Source organism: Jaculus jaculus, chromosome 13 (assembly GCF_020740685.1).
Source record: "Jaculus jaculus isolate mJacJac1 chromosome 13, mJacJac1.mat.Y.cur, whole genome shotgun sequence".
NCBI classification, from domain to species: Eukaryota; Metazoa; Chordata; class Mammalia; order Rodentia; family Dipodidae; genus Jaculus; species Jaculus jaculus.
Genome location: NC_059114.1, coordinates 11,258,006 through 11,277,550, shown reverse-complemented (window position 1 = coordinate 11,277,550; position 19,545 = coordinate 11,258,006). Strand labels below are relative to the sequence as shown.

General features: G+C 48.7%; 1 protein-coding gene across 2 annotated transcripts in view; it reads right to left on the bottom strand.

Annotated features, from left to right (window-relative positions):
• Limk2 (LIM domain kinase 2) overlaps nucleotides 1-19,545 on the bottom strand; it is an 85,871-nt gene that overhangs the window by 37,988 nt on the left and 28,338 nt on the right. The gene's annotated exons all lie outside the window — the stretch shown is intronic.

Here is a 19,545-nt window from a genome sequence, read left to right as displayed (position 1 = left end):
TGGAGTCTGTTTGCACTGGCTAGAAGCCCTGGCATGCCCATTCTCTCTTTCTCAAATAAATAAATAAAATATTTAAAAAATAGTTGGGTTGGAGAAATGGTTCAGCAGTTAAAGGCCATTGCTTGCAAAGCCTGATGGCCTAGGTCTGATTCCCCAATATCCACAAAAAGCCAGATGCACCTGGAGTTCAAATATAGTGACTGGAAGTCGTGACATTACCCTCCCCCCCAATAAATAAAGTAAATAAGTATTAAAAAATAGTTAAAGGGGGCTGCAGAGATAGCTTAGCAGTTAAGGCTGTCAGTTGGAAGCCACCTTGAGAGTACATAGTGAATTCCAGGTCAGCCTGGGCTACAGCGAAACCCTACCTTGAGAAAACCAAAAAAGTTAAGTGGCCAGTGTGTCCACAAGTTGGCGTTGTGCACATGGCTGCTAATGGTGAAGAATGGCATTGGCGTTTGTACAGAATCCAGACATGTCTGTCTACACTGCAGAGACCCAACTTCTGCCCCAGAAGCAGCTGAGGGCAGTGTGTGCTGGATGGTCACTCCCCACAGCAGGCACTGCCCACAGTAATATGTGTGAATGAAGCTTAACCTCGGCCATTTGGTAGTGTCATGACCCCTCCTGCAAGGTACAGAGGGGCCAAACTGCTCATGAGTCATCTGGTTGTACAGCTAGGAAAGAAGCAGGCATCAAACCCAGACCAGACAGTAGGGCCCACATCCTACCACGCTGCACTGGAGCTCAACCTGGGCCCAGAGCCAGACTGTCTGAGCTCGAATGCGACAATGCGCTGCACGTAAGCCTTTGGCACCAAGTCTGGAACGCATTAAGAATTGATAAATGTTAGCTGTTAATATCATTAAGACTATTGTTACAACTACCGTGGGCTAGCTAGGGGGCCTCCGGCAGGTCCCTGCCTCTGTCTGGGCCATGGCTAGGTCTCTAGGTTCCAGAGGGCTCCCTGTTTTCCTTAAACTGAGCTTAAATTTCTTGAGCTGGCCTTGAAGGAATCAGGATCATTCTTGGCTGGGAGGTCACCTAAGAGCCACTGAGGGGGGGTGAGGCAGAAGGGAGGGAAAACAGGATACCGAAAGAGCAGCCCCAGGCTAGAGGGCTAGAAACTCTTTCTCCCAGATACAGAGCTGTTTCTCACCAAAAAAAAAAAAAAGAAAAAAAAATTATGTTCCTCTGCAATTCAATCAGGCTAGGAGGGAGCCCCAAATTAAATGTGGAACTAGCAAATTATCTTCTTATTGCATCCTCTGATTTCCAATGGATGGACAGAGTAAAAAGGAAGAAAACACAAGCAAGCCACAAAGCGACTGGGGCCGGGGCCCGTGAGCGTAACTCTTGACACTTCACACAGCTCCTGCTCAGTGGCAGTGGGCGGCGCAGTGAGTCGGTGTCTAGGAATGCGGGCAGGAGGCTGGAGGCCTTCTCCTCCTTTCCCTGCTCCCCTGACAAAGAGGTTTGGAGGGGCATGGGGAAGCAAGACTGCTAGTAAGAGAAGATTTCTCGGTGCCATTAAAAAGTGCCTCCTCCTGGAAAGGCAGCAGCCGGGCTCCCCAGGTGGAATCCACTTGACACCCATAAATCCGGCTCTCTGGAGGGGCCTTTGATGGATTGATCAACGGATGTGATGAGCTGCTGGCTGTTCAGACTCAAGTGCGTTCTGTTGTTCCTTAGGGCCAACTTCAAGGGGTCCAAAGCACCCAGCACCGAGAGGGGAGAGGTCGCAGGGAGGATTCGCGTGCTTCCCCCTCCGGCCCTCAGGACTGGAAGCACAGCAGCGGGCAGGGGTCCTTGGATTGGCAGTTCCGCTCGGGTGCCAATCTGCACATACCCACAAGTTGGAAACCTGTTGACCTGCCTTGAGTGACTCTTCAGAACCAGCCGAGGCTGGGGCTCAGCTGGGGTGTCTGAGGCAGGATGGAGAACAGAAGTGTGAATGAATGAATCATTCCACCCTTTCCATGGAAATAGGCTCTGGTCAAATAACCCCAAAAGCCCAGGGACCTGTGTTTGTTGTGTGAGGCCCTCTATTGGTCAGGAGGACTCCAACTAGGGAAGGGAGTTTTGGGCACTGACCAGTGTAGATTTTTTTTGGGGGGGTGGGGTTAGGGTTAGGGTTTTGAGAGGGAACCTAGGACCTCTTCTTGTCCATGCCAGGAAACCACTGAGCTGCTTTGTACTTTTTTTTTTTTCCCCTGAGGTAGAGTCCTACTCTAGCCCAGGCTGACCTGGAATTCACTATGTAGTCTCAGGGTGGCCTCGAACTCTGGGTGATCCTCCTACCTCTGCCTCCCGAGTGCCAGAATTAAAGGGGTGTGCCACCATGCCTGGCTTTTTTTTTTTTTTTTAAATGCTGAGAAAGGCTCTCAGTGTATAAACCAGACAAGCCTTAAACTTTCAATTCTCCTGCCTCAGTCTCCCGAGTAGCTGGGATTATAGGCATGCACCACCACATCTGGCCGGGACTTGCCTCCGGATCCTTACTGCTGAGTGCAGCTCTTCTCTTGACTGACCATCTTTCTTGCCTCTGCTCCTCCCTTCACCCAAATCCCTTTCCAGTTTCCACGTGCATATAGTACTTAGAGACCACCTGGAAGACTCCACCACATGGTTATTAGCTTCCTCTTTGGAGTGGTGAGGCGAGACGCGGCGATGAGGAAGCATGCATTTGCTACCATTTGCGAACAGCGCACAGTTTCTTCGTAAGGGAAGTCCCGAGGCTGGGGAGATGCTCCGTGTGTCAAGGGCTTGCTGTGCATGCACAGGGACCTGAGTTCAGATCCTCAGCGCCCAGGCGAAGTGCTGGCCATGGTAGCGTGTGTTTGTAATTCCAGCACGGAGGAGGCAAGAGATAGGAAACCGCTGGCCAGCTAGTCTAGACAAATCGGTGAGCTCTGGGTTCAGCTAGCGATCCTGTCTGAGAAGACTAAGTGTGGAGAACGCGGACCGCGCGTGCACACCCGTCCCCACGCGTCTGCACACACGCACAACCAACAAAACCGAGTCAGCCCCGATGCTCTTGTCCCACGACAAAGCTGGACAGACACACTGCGCTCACCTCTGAGGCTGTCACTTCAATTATGCCACCGGAGGTGCTGCTTTGGCCACATCCTGCCCAGACCACAGAAGGCTCTCCCCACTGCACCCCAAACCTTTCCGCTTCTTATGTTTCCAACTGAAAGCTGTCCTTTTCATTTTATTTATTTGGTTTTTTCGAGGCAGGGTCTCACACTAGCCCAGGCTGACCTGGAATTCACTATGGAGTCTCAGGATGGCCTCGAATTCACAGCGATCCTCCTACCTCTGCCTCCCGAAGGTGTGTGCCACCATGTCCGGCCTTTTTATTTTATTAAATATTTTATTTATTTATAAGAGAGAGGGGGAGAGAGAGAGCACGCCAGGACCTCCAGCAACAGCAAACAAACTCCAGATGCTTGTGCCCTCGGCTTACGTGGGTCCTGGAGAGTTGAACCGGGATCCTTTGGCTTTGTAGGCAAACACCTTAACCGCTAAGCCATCTCTTCAGCCCCAGCTGTCCTTTTTACATTGAGAATTGTAATACATGAACTGGATCATGATCTTCCCATTACCTTCTCCTGTCCCCCCTCCTCTTTCCACGCCTCGTTTTCTTTTTCCCCCTCCTCCATCATCTAGGTTGGTTTTCTCATCCGTTCTCCTCTAGGATGGGTTCCCTTGACATGACCACAAGCCACACAGGAAAGGTTCCATGACATCTGCCCACTGCCAGAACAAACCACGTGAGGACGGGTGCTGGGTACTCCTGAGGCCCAGCCCAGGCCTAGCTAGGTAAGTATATAAACATGATTCCAGACCCTCGGTATGACTGACCATATTCCTAGAAGAGTTATGGTAGCTAATGTTTAGGAAGTCTTTTTAGCTTACAAAGACTTTATTTTTATTTATTTATTTGTTTATTTGAGAGTGACAGACAGAAAGAAAGAGGCACAGAGAAAGAGAGAGACAGACAGACAGACAGACAGAATGGGTGCATCCGGGCCTCCAGCCACTGCAAACGAACTCCAGACACATGCACCGCCACCTTGTACATCTGGATTACGTGGGTCTGGGGAACTGAGCCTTGAACCGGGGTCTTAGGCTTCACAGGCAAGTGATTAACTGCTAAGCCATCTCTCCAGCCCCACAAAGCTCCCCCCTCACCCTCTAAGGTAGTGTCTTGCTGTAGCCCAGGTTGACCTGGAATTCACCATGTAGTCTCAGGGTGGTCTTGAACTCACAGTGATTCTCCTACCTCTGCCTCCTGAGTGCTGGGATTAAAGGCATGCGCCATCACGTCCGACTTACAAAAGCCTTTTAATGTGTAGTTTAGTCCCTCACCACCTCTTGAGGGATAAATATAGCACAGCAGGGCACGAAGGGCCCAGTTTGCACTTTACTGGTCTTAAATCTAAAGCCTTTCTTCAACATGAGCCCTAGCAAGGCCTTCGGGGATCCTGCCTCTAGCATGCAGCTTTTCTAGGTTTTTGGCCCACATTCTCCCCTCTCTGAATGACACGTATGTTTGTGTACGTGAAAGTCAGAGGACTGTCTTGGCTGCTATCCTCAGGAATGCTGCACACCTCTTTTTGAGACAGGCTCTCTCATTATTATGGAGCTAATTAGGCCAAACCATCTGGCCAGCAAGCTCCAGAGATCTTCCTGTCTCCACCTTTCCAGTTTTCTTTTTTATTTACTTAGTTTTATTTATTTATTTTTGGTTTTTCGAGGTAGGGTCTCACTTTAGCCCGGGCTGACCTGGAATTCACTATGGAGTCTCAAGGTGGCCTCGAATTCACGGCAGTCCTCCTACCTCTGCCTCCCGAGTGCTGGGATTAAAGGTGTGCACCACCACGCCCAGCATTTATTTTATTCTTTAAAAATATTTTTGTTTATTTATTTGAGACAGATAGAGAGAATGGGCATGCCAGGGCCTCCAGCCACTGCAAATGAACTTCAGATGCATGCACCGCCACCTTGTGCATCTGGCTTATGTGGGTCCTGGGAAATCAAACCTGGGTGCTTTGGCTTTACAAGCAAGCGCCTTAACCACTAAGCTATCCCTCCAGCCCCAATTAATTTACTTATGAGAGAGAGAGAGAGAGAGAGAGAGAGAGAGAGAGAGAGAGGGGGAGGGAGCCAGAGAATGAATATGGGCATGCCAGGGCCTCCAGCCACTGCAAACAAACTCTCTATATATGCCACCTTGTGCATTGGCTTATGTGGGTACTGGGGAATTGAACCTGGGTCCTTTGACTTTGCAGACAAGTGGCTTAACCACTAAGCCACCTCTCCAGCCCTCTTTAGCTTTCTTATGTGGGTACTGGGGTTTGAACTCAGGTTCTCATGCTTGCAAAGCAAACACTTTGCCAACTGAGCTAGTTCCTCACCTCCATGCCCACGTCCTTACTGTTAGGATATCATGAAAGCAGATACTGAATGCTGGGAAAATCAGCAAGTCAGTGAATTTCTGCTTCCTTCCTGCAGAGCCCCAGTGATCAGCTCCTTTTCCAAGTGCTTCTGGGCCACCTTATCCATCATCTGCCCAGAATTTTTGTGGAATCAAGTAAAAGGATCATAAGTTTATTTTTTCCAGGAACTGTTCTGAGAAGTGGGCCAGTTAGCCATCTCCAAGTTAATTTCATAACAGACTCTGTGTTCGATGGAGATGGAGGGCGCAATCATTCTACTTTGGGCTATCACCCCCATTCTCCACAGTTCACTAAAGTGAACAACAGTAGCTCCATCACTGTGCCAAGATAACCCCCATTTTTTCAGTATGTAACAGTCTGGGCACAAGCCAGGCGTGGTGGCGCATGCCTTTAATCCCAGCACTCGGGAGGCAGAGGTGGGAGGATCGCTGTGAGTTTGAGGCCATCCTGAGACTACATAGTGAATTCTAGATCAGCCTGAGCTAGAGTGAAACCCTACCTTGAAACAAGCAAACAAATCTGGGTGCAGATCACGTGACTGGGTACTAATACACACTTTGAGCCTCCATTCACCATTCCTATTGTCAAGTTTGTGAGCAGTAAAACAAGGGATTGGTCTAAATAAGGCTCTATCTAGATGCCAGTTTTTATTCTTTCTTTCACGAAACCTGATTAATATGATGTCTTGACCAGGTGCAGTGGCATGTTAGTCCAAGAGTTCAAGGCCAGCCTGAGTAACAGCTAGAACCCTTTTTTTTTTTGTGGTAGGGGCAGAGAGGGGTTGAGGTAGGGCCTGGCTATCGCCCAGGATGACCTGGAATTCATAATGTAATCTTGGCTAGCCTCAAACTCATAGTGATCCTACAACCTCTGCCTCCCCAGTGCTGAGAATAAAAGTGTGTGCTACCATGCCAAGCCTTCATTTCTTTCTCTAAAAAAGGAGGATGTTCCAAAGTGGTGGACACTTAGCTTTCACTCTAGAAAACACACAGCTGATTCCACGAAGCAGGCACAGAGGCGGGCTTGCTCACACATGCTCTCATGGATGGGGTTGGCGTCTCCTCCTCACAGATGATGGAATGAAGGGTTTTCAACAACAGAGAAGGTTATTGTTCAAAGTCATACATTTGGGAATTGGGGAAACTGGAATTTAACCCAAGCATTTAGATTCCAAGTGCAACACAGTAAAGTGGCTTCAGATAACTATCTTATACTTGCTATTTGATTGATGGTAGTGTTTTTCAAAGTGTGGCTGAAGAAACAGCTATACTGGACTCCTCTGGTACTTTCTTGAAAACAAAGGACCCTGAGCTCCGCCCAGCCTCATTCTCTGAGGCTAGGGTAAATAACCTTCATTTAAATAAGTCTTATGCATGCTAAAAATCAAAAAATTACTGTTTACTCTTTCCTAGGTACTTTTCCACTTTCTTTTCCTTTTTATTCCTTTCTTGGTGCCGGGACTCCGATATGAATAGGGTTGCTGTGGTCACAATGTGGAGTAACTCTGCAATCTCAGCTCCTGCTTGCTTTCAGCCTGAGGCCATACTTGCCCTGAAGCAGGCTGTTGTTTCGGGTGAGGACGCATGGGTGGGCTGTTCATCTTCTTCTGAAGGTTGCTTAGTAATCCATGCCTGGTGGGCTGGAGAGATGGCTTAGTGGTTAAGCGCTTGCCTGTGAAGCCCAAGGACCCTGGTTCGAGGCTCGATTCCCCAGGACCCACCTTAGCCAGATGCACAAGGGGGCGCACGCATCTGGAGTTTGTTTACAGTGACTGGAGGCTCTAGTACACCCATTTCCCCCCCTCCCCCTGCTTCTTTCTATCACTCTAAAATTAGAAAAAAAAAATCATTCCTACTCATTTGTAATCCCATGGGAGCTGACTCTTTCCATAGTAACGGCGTAGTAGAAACGGTCACTTGGAGGATGGGTCATTCTGTGCAAAAGCTACCTCTGCGGTTGTGAGTCCTTGGGTAGCATGCATGAGGCCTTGGGTTCCGTTCCCAGCACCCCCTTCCCCCGCAGCTTGCCCTGGAACTAAAGCAAGCTCACAACAAATACACGCTGGCTCACTTTACAGTTGTGGCTTCTCCGGGAGTCGGTGCTGCTGAGGATGTGGAACGGAGCAAGCTCTGACCGGACCCCAGGTACTTCCAAGAACAGTCGGGAAGGTGCAGTCAGAACACGGCTGGGACCCGGAGGAAGGCAGCCCCCGCCCCCCCCAGCTTAACTCAAGCCTGGCACTGCGTGCTCGGGGATTCTTTCTTGGCAATGCTGAGGAGTGTGGTGAAAGGAGGGAAGAAGCAGTTTTAGCCTTTGGGGGAAGAAGAAGAAATGAGGCAAAACAGCAGAGTGGGCAGCCACAGCAGCAGAAGGCATGCTGTCTCCGGAGACCCTTGGCTTTGGCGGTTTATCGCAAAGATGACATTTAGACTGAGCTCTTATTCTGTTACCTAAAAGCTCTTGCCAGACTTGGTGACCTTTAATCCCAGCACTCTGGAGACAGAGGTAGGAGTTTGGCCACCCTGAGACTACATAGTTAATTCCAGGTCAGCCTGGGCTATAGTGGGGGGAAAAAAAAAGGAAAAGAAAAGTTCTTGCCTGGGGGAATACTGCAGAGCAAAGGCTGGTGAGGGTGCACATTGGAAAGGCTTTGTTGAACTAAAACACCATTTGACAAATGCATTATTCACCCAGCAAAAACTCTGGAGCAGGCCAGATTCTAGGCAGGCTGCTAAGCTGTGGGATACAAAGATGAATTAGATACGGCTCCACCCTCGGGGAACTTCATACTGTAAGAGTGTAAACAAACACCCATGGGGCTATAACTCCAGTATGAGGAAGGTAACGAGGAGGGTGGAAAAGTCTCCTCTGATTGGTGGGGAGGGTGAAGGCCAACGCCAGGATGCATCAGCTGACCAGAACAGGCTGATGGCCAGGGAGACAAGAAGCTTCCAGCTCAAAGGAACAGCATGTGCAAATGCACTGAGGCATCAAAGAACCTGGTAGGCTCATGTGACATTGAGCATACTCGTAAGCTGCTATGCAGGCCATGCGCAGGCAGAGCTCAGGGAGGGGTCTGGGATGGTGAGCAAGAGCAGACCCCAACCATCAAAGACCAGGCCTGCCAAGTTAGAGATACTCTCGGCCGTGGAGGGTTAGCAAAAGCACTTAAGCTAGCAGAGGCTCCCAATGAGCAGAACACTAAGTCAGAAATACCAAAGAAAATGCTGGTTTTCAGTTGCCAGGTTAGCTCCCCGAATGGGCACGCATGCCTTAAATCTACAGCCAGCCCACGTGTATTCACATGAAGCTTGCTGGCCAACCCGTGTTCACTCACAGCAGACTCCTCCTTCATCCTAAGACCACAGCACTATGGACTCGGTAACTTTAACAACTGGAACGAATGGGGTCTACCACTGTTGCTTTGTGAGACTACTATTGTGGAAGAGGGGGCCGGGGATGCGGCTCAGTGGTAGAACACTTGCCTAGCATTCACGAGGCCTCCAGTGGATTCCCAGCACCACAAACAAACAGATAAACAAACAAAAAATTCCACTGCAGTGTTTGAAATCCAGCGTTAAATGCTGTATTCATACACATGCACATTCTCTTGACTGCAGTGACAAAAACAAAATCCTTTGGACCCCTCAACAAAATAATGCCTGAAGGCTGGGTTGTGGCGGCGCACGCCTTTAATCCCAGCACTCGGGAGGCAGAGGTAGGAGGATCGCCGAGAGTTCGAGGCCACCCTGAGACTACATAGTTAATTCCAGGTCAGCCTGGACCAGAGTGAGACCCTACCTCAAAAAACCTAAAATAAAAATAAAATAATAATAATAATGCCTGCAGAGCCCTTGTATGCAGAGAAGATCTGAGAACTTGCCCTGGCTAATAGTAGACTTGCTGTGTGATCTTAGGCAAGTTATTAAGCCTCTCTGGGCTTCATGCTTTTTGATAAAAGTATTAAGGTGAGGGTTGAGAGATGGCTTAGTGGTTAAGAAGCTTGCCTGCAAAGCCAAAGGACTCAGGTTTGATTTCCTGGGACCAATATTAGCAAGATGCACAAAGTGGCGCATGTGTCTAGAGTTCGTTTGCAGCAGCTGGAGGTCCTGCTGTGCCCATTCTCTCTCTATCTGCCTCTCTCTCTCTCTCTCAAATAAATAAATAAAAAGAAATATATATATATATATATATATATATATATATATATATATATATATATATATATATATATATATTTAAAAAAAAATATTAGCAGTTGGGTGTGGTGGCACATGCCTTTAATCCCAGCACTCGGGAGGCATAGGTAGGAAGATCGCCACGAGTTTGAGGTCACCCTAAGACTACATAGTGAATTTATATATATATATTTAAAAAAAAATATTAGCAGCTGGGTGTGGTGGCACATGCCTTTAATCCCAGCACTCGGGAGGCATAGGTAGGAAGATCGCCACGAGTTTGAGGTCACCCTAAGACTACATAGTGAATTCCAGGTCAGCCTGGGCAAGAGTGAGACCCTACCTAAAAAAACAAACAAGCAAGGAAAAGTATTAGGGGGAGCAAACAATTCTTTACTCAATAGGTTGGTGAGGAAAGACACAATGGGGTCACCAGAGGCAAGTTGGTTGGCTGACCACTCAGGCTTCTCCAAGGCTGCCCTTAGGACCCTGTCCCTGCCCACTCAGCATTACGTGGGTGCTGGGAATCTGCACTCCGGTCCGCACGTTTGGGTGGCCAGCACTGACTGACTAAGCCACCTCCCCAGTCCTCAGAGTCAACACCTTTATGTGGACACAATGCTCATTTTGCCTCACAGACTTCTCCTTTGCTGTTTCACTGCTGGACACTATTTGTTCAAATTGAGAAAGGGTCTCATGTAGCCCAGGTTGGCCTCAAGACACTATGTAGCAGAGGATAACCTTGAACTTTTGCTCTTCCAGCTGAATATAGGGAACCCAGGGCTTTGTAGATACTAGACAAGCACCGTATAGGCTTAGATACATTCCTGAACCTTTTGGGGGTTTAGGAGATGGCTCAGCAGTTAAAAACATTTACTTGCAATGCATGTCAGCCTGAGTTCAATTCCCCAGCACCCATGTAAAAAAGACAGATGCAAAATGACACAATTGTCTGGCATTCATTTGCAGTGGCAAGAGACCTTGAAATGCCCTACCTCACATGAAAATAAATAATTTAAAAAAAAAACAACTCTGGGGGCTGGAGAGATGGCTTAATGGTTTAAGGCATTTACCTGCAAAGCCAAAGGATCCTGGTTGAATTCTCCAGGACCCACATTAAGCCAGATGCACGTATCTGGAGTTCGTTTACAGTGGCTGGAGGCCTTGGTGTGCCCATTCTCTCTCTCTCTCAAATAAATAAATATATTAAAAAAAAATTCGGAATTGCAACTAGAGATATGGTTCAGTGGTTAAAGGTGCTTGCTTGCAAAGCCTGACGGGCAAAGTTTGATTCCCTAGTGCCCATGCAAAATGGATGCCCAAAGTGGTGCACGTGTCTGGAGTATGTCTGCGGCGACAGGAAGTCGTGGTGTGTCCATACTCCCCCTCTCTCAAATAAATAAGAAATCGCTTCTTTTCCCTCCCGCTGCGGTGCCATGCGGGGAGGAGGGGGTGGATTACTTCTTTAAATATGTGAAACAATCACCAGTTCACAGTTATTCAGTCAAGGGAGGCACCTGGCTCTTCAGTAGCTAAAAACAAATGGCTAATCCTCATGAAGGCTCACTTCGGTGGGACCCTGTTCACGACCGCTCTGCTGTCACCCTCCCCACAACACTTCGAGGTAAGTGTCTTCATCTGCAGACGGACTGACAACCGAAGCCAAGCGAGAAAGAGGAATACGCACAAGGGAGACAAGGAAGAGCAGAAAGGACCAATAACTTGTCCAAGGTGCTCGCAGCCCATAAAACGATAACCAGTGCTTGAACCCAAGCAACTGAGTTACATTTATTTACTTTTTTTTTTTAAAGTTTGGTTTTTCAAGGTAGAGTCTCGCTCTAACCCAGGCTGACCTGGAATTCACTATGGAGTCTCAGGCTGGCCTCGAACTCATGGCGATCCTCCTACCTCTGCCTCCCGAGCGCTGGGGTTAAAGGTGTACGCCGCCACGCCTGGCTTATTTATTGACTTTTTAATTTTAATTTTTCTGAAGCAGGTTCTCACACTAGCTCAGGCTGACCTGGATCTCACTCTGTAGCCACAGGCTGCCCTTGAACTCATGGAGACCCTCCTACTTCAATCTCCCCAATGCTGGGATTAAAGGCTGTGAGCCACCACACCTGGCGCAATTTGGTTTTAGTGTGCGGTCTTTACTACATGATACTGCTCTCATTATATATTGGTTTTATCAATTTAACTAACAGAAGACAAGCTTCATTATCATGTTGACTACTGCCAACCTATTCATTCATCTCTTCACCATAAGCAGCTACAGTGGACGTATTTCATTTTTTCCCATTCTGCATTTATATTTTATTTATTTGTGAAAGAGAGAGAGAGAGAGGAAGAAACAGACAGAGTGTGTCAGGGCCTCCAGCCACTGCAAACAACTCCAGATGCATGTGCCACCTTGTGCATCTGGTTTTACGTGGGTACCGACCGGGGTTTCGAACCCAGGTCCTTAAGCTTTGCAGGCAAGTGCTTTAACTGCTAAGCCTCTCTTCAGCCCTCCATTCTGCATTTAATGCGCAGCTTTAGTCAATGTTACTTTCGTGGGGTTGTACCTGGGCCTTGTGCTGGCTAGGCACACACTCCACCACATACATCTGCAGACATCTCTAGCCCAAGGGGAAAACTGCAGAAATGAACAACAAAAAAACTTACCATTGGAACTGAGATTTTTCAAATTTCAGAGCAATGCACAGTCTGGGCTAGAATAGCTGAACTCACTCTTCCTCCATTGCCTTTCTCTCCCGAGGTCGCAGGTACCCAGGGCTTGGTGTGGACTGGATTTACAAAGTAGTACAGCTCAGAGCCCACTGTTGGAGGGGAGCCCGAGCCAGCCCTCTCCAGCTTCTGCTCACTGTGGGATGATCCCTCGGAAGGCAGAAGACAAAAGGCTTGTCTTCCCACCTCTCCACTAGCAGGCAACTTCCCCAAAACAACCCAGGGTCTGGAACCAATTCCTCTTTGCCACTTACAGGAACTGTGGCCAAGGTAGCTGGGAAGGGAAGGAGGCAGGAAAGCGAAAGGACAAAAAAGCCCCACTTACATCACGTCTCTTGGCCACTTCTAGCAACTCATTCAACAATTGTGCTTCCTCCGCCAGTGATGTGTCAGTGTAACACAAAGGCGGGGGAACTCCGATGGTCCCCTCCACATGTGCTTACGGACTAACTGTCAGATGTCGCAAGCTATCATGAAGAAGAGGATTGTGTGAATACATGTGAGACTAAAACGACAGTCTCTGGGGCTGGGGCAATTGATCTGCAGTTAAAGGCGCCTGCTTGCAAAGCCTGCTGGCTCAGATTCGATTCCCCAGCACCCACTAAAGCCAGATGCATGAAGTGGTGCATGCACCTGGAGTTGTTTTGCAGCAGCAAGAGACCCTGGTGTGTCCATACTCTCTCTTTTTTAAATCTATCTGAGAGAGAGAAAAAGAGGAAGTGAGAGGGGGAGAGAGAGAGAGAATGGGCACAACAGGGCCTTCAGCCACTGTAAACCAACTCCAGACCTACAGATCCCTTTGTGCATCTGGCTTGTGTGGGTTCTGGGGAATCAAGCCTGGGTCTTTAGGCTTTGCAGGCAAGTGCCTTAACTGCTGAGCTATCTCTCCAGCCCCTCTCTCTTTCTAATAAATAAATATTACAATATTTAAAAAGAAGTCCGCTGATTTTTTTTAAAGGATCACTTATTTGGGCTGGAGAGATGGCTCAGCGGTTAAGGTACTTGCCTGCAAACCCTTAATGACAAGTTTGATTTCCCAGTACCCACGTAAAGCCACATGCACAAGGTGGTGCATGCCCCCATTCTTTCTCTCTCGCTGCCAGGTGTGGAGGCACAGACCTCTAATCCCAGCACCTGGGAGGCAGAGGTAGGAGGAACGCTGTGAGGTCAAGGCTAGCCTGGGACTTCTCAGTGGATTCCAGGTCAGACTGGGCTGTAACAAGACCCTACCTAAAGAAAAAAAAAAAAAAAAGAAGGAAAATCGCTCATTCTAGAAGCTCTAGAGAAAACAGGTGCAGAGTGACTGCAGGAAAGGAGACACTGGAGACAGGCCACTCGCCTGCACAGTGAGACGAGAGAACTGAGATTTTTCACATTTCAGAGCAATGCGTAGTCTGGGCTAGAATAGCTGAACTCACTCTTCCTCCATTGCCTTTCTCTCTTAACTATGTAGTCTCAGAGACATGGCACAGGCAGGGAGTGAGAAACTGAGCACACGTGAGCCAGGGCTAGCGCTGACAGACCGGGCTGTGAGGGATAAGGGAAGAGGTATCAAGGACTCCCCATACCATCCTTGTTGACTTAGAGGGCAGATGGTGTAATTCAAAAGGTTACCCGGGCGTGGTGGCGCACGCCTTTAATCCCAGCACTCGGGAGGCAGAGGTAGGAGGATCACCGTGAGTTCGAGGCCACCTTGAGACTCCATAAAAAAACTGCAGGTCAGCCTGGGCTAGAGCGAGACCCTACCTCGAAAAAAAAAAAAAAAAAAGGTTAAGGTTAGGTTCCAGAGGGTGAGCAGTGAGCACCAGCTAGTCTAAGGTGCCTAGAAGACACTGGAATGGACACAACGCAGCGGAGTGTGGTGGGGCATTCCTGTAGTCCCAACTCCTTAGGAAGCTGAGGCGTATGGGAACAGCCTGGGCAATGTAGGGAGACTCCAACTCAAAACACAGCAAGAACAGTAATGGAAGGGCTGGAGCAGGAGGTAGTGATTGCGGTCACCAGTGTGTGGAGGACGGTGGAAGTCAGAGGTGTGCATCAGACTCTCTGGGAGCAAACAGCATCTGGAGGAATTTCATAGTTGAACCCAGGAGAAGCAGAAAACTGGAATTACCAGAAGGCTGTGGGGAGGGGGAGGAGGCACAGGCCAGAGCGTGTGGAATGTCACGAAAGCACAGGGAAGAGACTATGTCAAAAATGACAAAGATGCGCCGGGCGTGGTGGCGCACGCCTTTAATCCCAGCACTTGGGAAGCAGAGGTAGGAGGATCGCCGAGAGTTTGAGGCCACCCTCAATTCCAGGTCAGCCTGGGCTAGAGTGAGACACTACCTTAAACACACCAAAAAAAAAAACAAAAAAAAAACAGGGCTGGAGAGATGGCTTAGCGGTTAAGCGCTTGCCTGTGAAGCCTAAGGACCCCAGTTCGAGGCTCGGTTCCCCAGGTCCCACGTTAGCCAGATGCACAAGGGGGCGCACGCGTCTGGAGTTCGTTTGCAGAGGCTGGAAGCCCTGGCTCGCCCATTCTCTCCCTCTCCCTCTATCTGTCTTTCTGTCTGTGTCTGTTGCTCTCAAATAAATAAAAAAGTTAAAAAAAAAAAAAAAGAGAGTGACAGATACTCCAAACAAACATTAACACCTACTGAGTTCTAACCAGGCCATAAGCTGTGATAAGAGCTGTGAATACCTGAACAAAGGTAAGCTGTATGGTCTGGGCTGGGGATCCCCTTTCGTAAGTGAAGACACGGGGACAGAGGAGGTTAAGCGGCTGGCTCCAGGATGGGTGGCTAGCAAGGACAGTTGGGCTACCAGTCCAAACAGCCTGACGCCAAACTCATTTTTCTCTGTTGCCCAAACAGGGCTTGAACTTGTGGTTTTCCTGCTTCAGCCTTCCAAAAAACCAGAATTACAGGTCTGGGGCACCAATCCTACCTCATCACTGTTCTCGACCGCTGCTGGTTGAGTAACTAAACTGAAACGCTCGAGTCCAGAGTGCTTGGGATTTTTTCAGTTTACATAATTTTGAAGATATGAGTCAAGTCTATTATTATTATTATTATTATTATTATTATTATTATTTTCACAGTAGGGTCTCACTGTAGCCCAGGCTGACCTGGAATTCACTCTGTAGTCTAGCCTGGCCTCAAACTTAAAGTGATCTTCCTACCTCTGCCTCGCGAGTACTGGGATTAAAGGCGTGTGTCACCATGCCCAGTTTATACAGTCTAAACTAGAAGTTCATTTATGCTTCATAACAACCTTATACACTTAGCCTAAAGGTAGTTCTATGCAATATTTTTACTGTGCCTGTCATGAGGTCAGGTATGCAATTTTCCCTTTATGGCACCAGGATGGCACTCACAAAGTTTGATTTTGGAATTGCGGTGGTTTGATTCTGGTGTCCCCCATAAACTTAGGTGTTCTGAATGCTAGGTTCCCAGCTGATGGAGATGGGGGAACTGGTGCCTTCTGGAGGCGGTGTATTGTTGGGGGTGGGCTTGTGGGTGTCATAGCCAGTGTCGCTTTGCCAGTGTTTGGCACACTCTCCTGTTGCTATTGTCCACCAGATGTTGGCCAGGGGTGATGTCCACCCTCTGCTCATGCTATCAGTTCCCCTGCCATCGTGGAGCTTCACCTTGGGCCTGTAAGCAACAACAAACCTCTTTCCCACAAGCTGCTCTTGGTTGGGTGATTTCTACCTGCAATGCAAACCTGATTGCAACAGGAGTATTCTGAATTGTTTTTTTTTTTTTTTTTTTTTGGTTTTTCACGGTAGGCTCTCACTCTGGTCCAGGCTGACCTGGAATTAACTATGTAGTCTCAGACTGGCCTCAAACTCACAGTGATCCTCTTACCTCTACCTCCTGAGTGTTGGGATTCAAGGCATGCGCCACCACTCCCAGCTTGATTGTGGAATATTTTGGATTAGGAATGCTCAATCTGTGCCTATAGGCAGTTTGGGAGGCCATCTGAGATGAACACTGACGAGGGATGGGTGGACAAACGGAAGAGAGGCCGTCTGCTGCAAGATTTCCGAGGAAACATTTCAAGGGAGACAGCATGGATGGAAATCTGGCCAAAGCCTACCACGAGGATAGGCAGGTGTCAAACTCCTGCTTGTTTCTAGTTTTCTGAGCGAGTCACTTAGGGAGCCAGGCCAGTGTGTCGTCACTGTATGTCCAACGGTGCTGCATTTCAGAGCCCTGAACATAGCAGGGGACGCTTGGAGTGATGCAGGGACACTAAATGCAAGAGGCGGGGTGCTGCCGTGGAGCGCCGCTCACCTGAAAGCCACTTTCTGCCATGTTAGTATTTCAGAGGGTTGTTTTGGCACATGCCTACGTGTGTGCTGTCTGTGTGTACGCGTGGTTGTACGTGTGGATGTGCATGTGGAGGCCAGAGGACCTCAGGCATCAACCTCAGGCATGCCACCCACCTGTGTTTTTGGAAACAGGGGCTCTTGTTGGTCTGGGCCTCACTGGTTAGGTCTAAATTCTGCCAGCAAGCTCCAAGAATCTGCCTGCCTCTACCTATCCAGTGCTGGGATTATCGGCGTGTGCCACCACACCTGACACTTATGTGGGCGCTGAGGACTGAATTCAGGTTCTCACAGGGCCCAAGGCAGGTACTTTACCAACTGAGCCATCTCCTCACCCCTTGAGAGTGTTTTCAGATCCGTGACCTCCTGGATCCTCACAACTTTTTTTTAAAACTTTTTTTTTTTTTTTTAATTTATTTATTTGAGAGTGACAGACACAGAGAGAAAGACAGATAGAGGGAGAGAGAGAGAATGGGCGCGCCAGGGCTTCCAGCCTCTGCAAACGAACTCCAGACTTGTGCATCTGGCTAACGTGGGACCTGGGGAACCGAGCCTCGAACCGGGGTCCTTAGGCTTCACAGGCAAGCGCTTAACCGCTAAGCCATCTCTCCAGCCTGATCCTCACAACTTTTAATTTCTTATGTGTGTGTTCACGGTTAGCATGTGGAGGGCAGAAAGCAACCTCAGATGCTTCAACCTTGTTTGCTGCAGTTTCTCGTCACTCACCACTGCATGTGAAAGGGTAGCTACTTTTTTAAAAAAAATATTTTATTTATTTGAGAGAGAAAGACAGAAAACGGCAGAGAAAGAGAAAGAGAGACAGAGAAAGAAAATGGGCATGTCAGGGCCTCATGCAAACTCCAGACACATGTATCACCTTGTGCATCTGGCTTTATGTGGGTACTGGGGAATTGAACCCCAGTCCTTAGGCTTTGCAGGCCAGTGTCTTAATTGCTAAACCATCTCTTCAGCCCCCTTTGAATTTTTTTGAGAAAAGGTCTCACTATGTAACCCAGTCTGGCCTCAAACCCAGAATCCTCTTGTTTCTCCTCTGGGATGTTGGGATTACAGTGTAACCCTTCCTGAACCAGATTACCATCACCACACTTCACAGGCAAGAACTGAGGATCAAAGGGTTACAGATCAAAGGGTTACAGGTCCAGCTTGCCTGGTTTCACTAAGAATCTAACATGAGGTATACTGACTCCAAGTTTATGGTTCTTTCCTAGAAGGCCCAGTAGAAAGAGGGAAAGAGGATAGAGAGACCCGAGTCCAAATGTTAGCCAGCAGTGCGGGACTCATCTGTAACCCCAGCACTTGGAGGAGGAGGAAGAGGCAGCGGCGGCGGCAGGAAGATCAGGAATTTCAGGTCATACTCAGATGGAGTTCAAGGCCAGCCTGGGTTATATGAGCTCCTGTCTCAGAAAAAAGTTAACTGGAACTGTGGCTTGGTAGAAGAGCAAGTGATTACCATGAAAGAGGATTTGGGTTTAATATGCACAGATACACACATAAAGTCAGTTATATGACCTTGGACAAGTCCGTGCGTCCTTCCTTCCTCTGCTTCTCCTTCTCCCCTCCCTCCCTCTCTCTTTTCTCTCTCTTTAGTTAAGAGGGGACACACACACACACACACACACACACACACACACACACACACACGGGGGTTGGGTGGTTGGGTATGGGCACGCCAAGGATCTTGCTGCCGCAAACGAACTCCAGATGCATGTGCCACTTTGTAATCTGGCTTTACATGGGTACTGGGTAATTGAACCTGGGCTGCCAGGCTTTGCAAGCAAGTACTTTAGTCACTGAGACATCCCCTCTAACCTTCTTTTAGGCCTTCTTGTGTTAATATAAAGTGAAAGTAACAAAATTGCACTGAGAACTAAATCCAATCCACGAAGCTGTTAAAACGATGCTTACTAAGTCTCAATCCTCACCTGCTCCATCAGCCTACGTCTGCCAGACAACAATGCTATTAGCACTTCTCTGGGATCTTGGGGCTCACTTCTAAAAGAAAAGCACAAGACTGAGCTGGGCGTAGTGGCTCTCGCCTTTAATCCTAGGAAGCAGAAGTAAGGGGAATTGCCATGAGTTTGAGGCCACCCTGAGACTACATAGTGAATTCCAGGTCAGCCTGGGCTAGAGTGAGACCTTACATAGAAAAGGAAAGAGAAAGAAAGGAAGGAAGGAAGGGAGGGAGGGAGGGAGGGAGGGAGGGAGGGAGGGAGGACAAGATTGAGGTATGTTGACGGTCACATGCTGTTGCTACATCCTGGGGGTTCCACTCTGCATCCAAGCTGGAGTGTCTAAGGGTGAGGGAGAGGAAGGCCCAGGTGCCTGTCCTTCCTTCCTCTCTATCAGGCAGGCTCCAGCCCTGGGTCCCCAGAGCCAACAGCCAGGCTCACTGACCTGCTTGCTGGCTGTTTCCTTAGAGATAAACCAGACAAACAAACACAGCTCACAGCCAGAATCAAAGGCCTTGGGCCAATGAATGTGGCAGCAACGCTAGCAGTTTGCCAGCAGGGGGCAGGCGCGCTCCACCAGCTGCCTTTCAGACGCCTAGCTAGGACGCTTTTGCTGAAGCTAGACTTCAACAAGCCTTTGAAGCTTTTAATCCCCTTCAAGGTAGTCTAACACTCGCAGTGGCTGGCAAACAGGCTGAGGTTTTGACCTCCATATTACATAAGAGGAAACTGCGCCTCTGTGAGGTGAACTACCATCGCCCGTGTTCAGGGATGTCAAGACTGGAGCGGGGCGCGGTGGTGCACGCCTTTGATCCCAGAACTCGGGAGGCAGAGGTAGGAGGATCTCCGTGAGTTCGAGGCCACCCTGAGACTCCATAGTGAATTCTAGA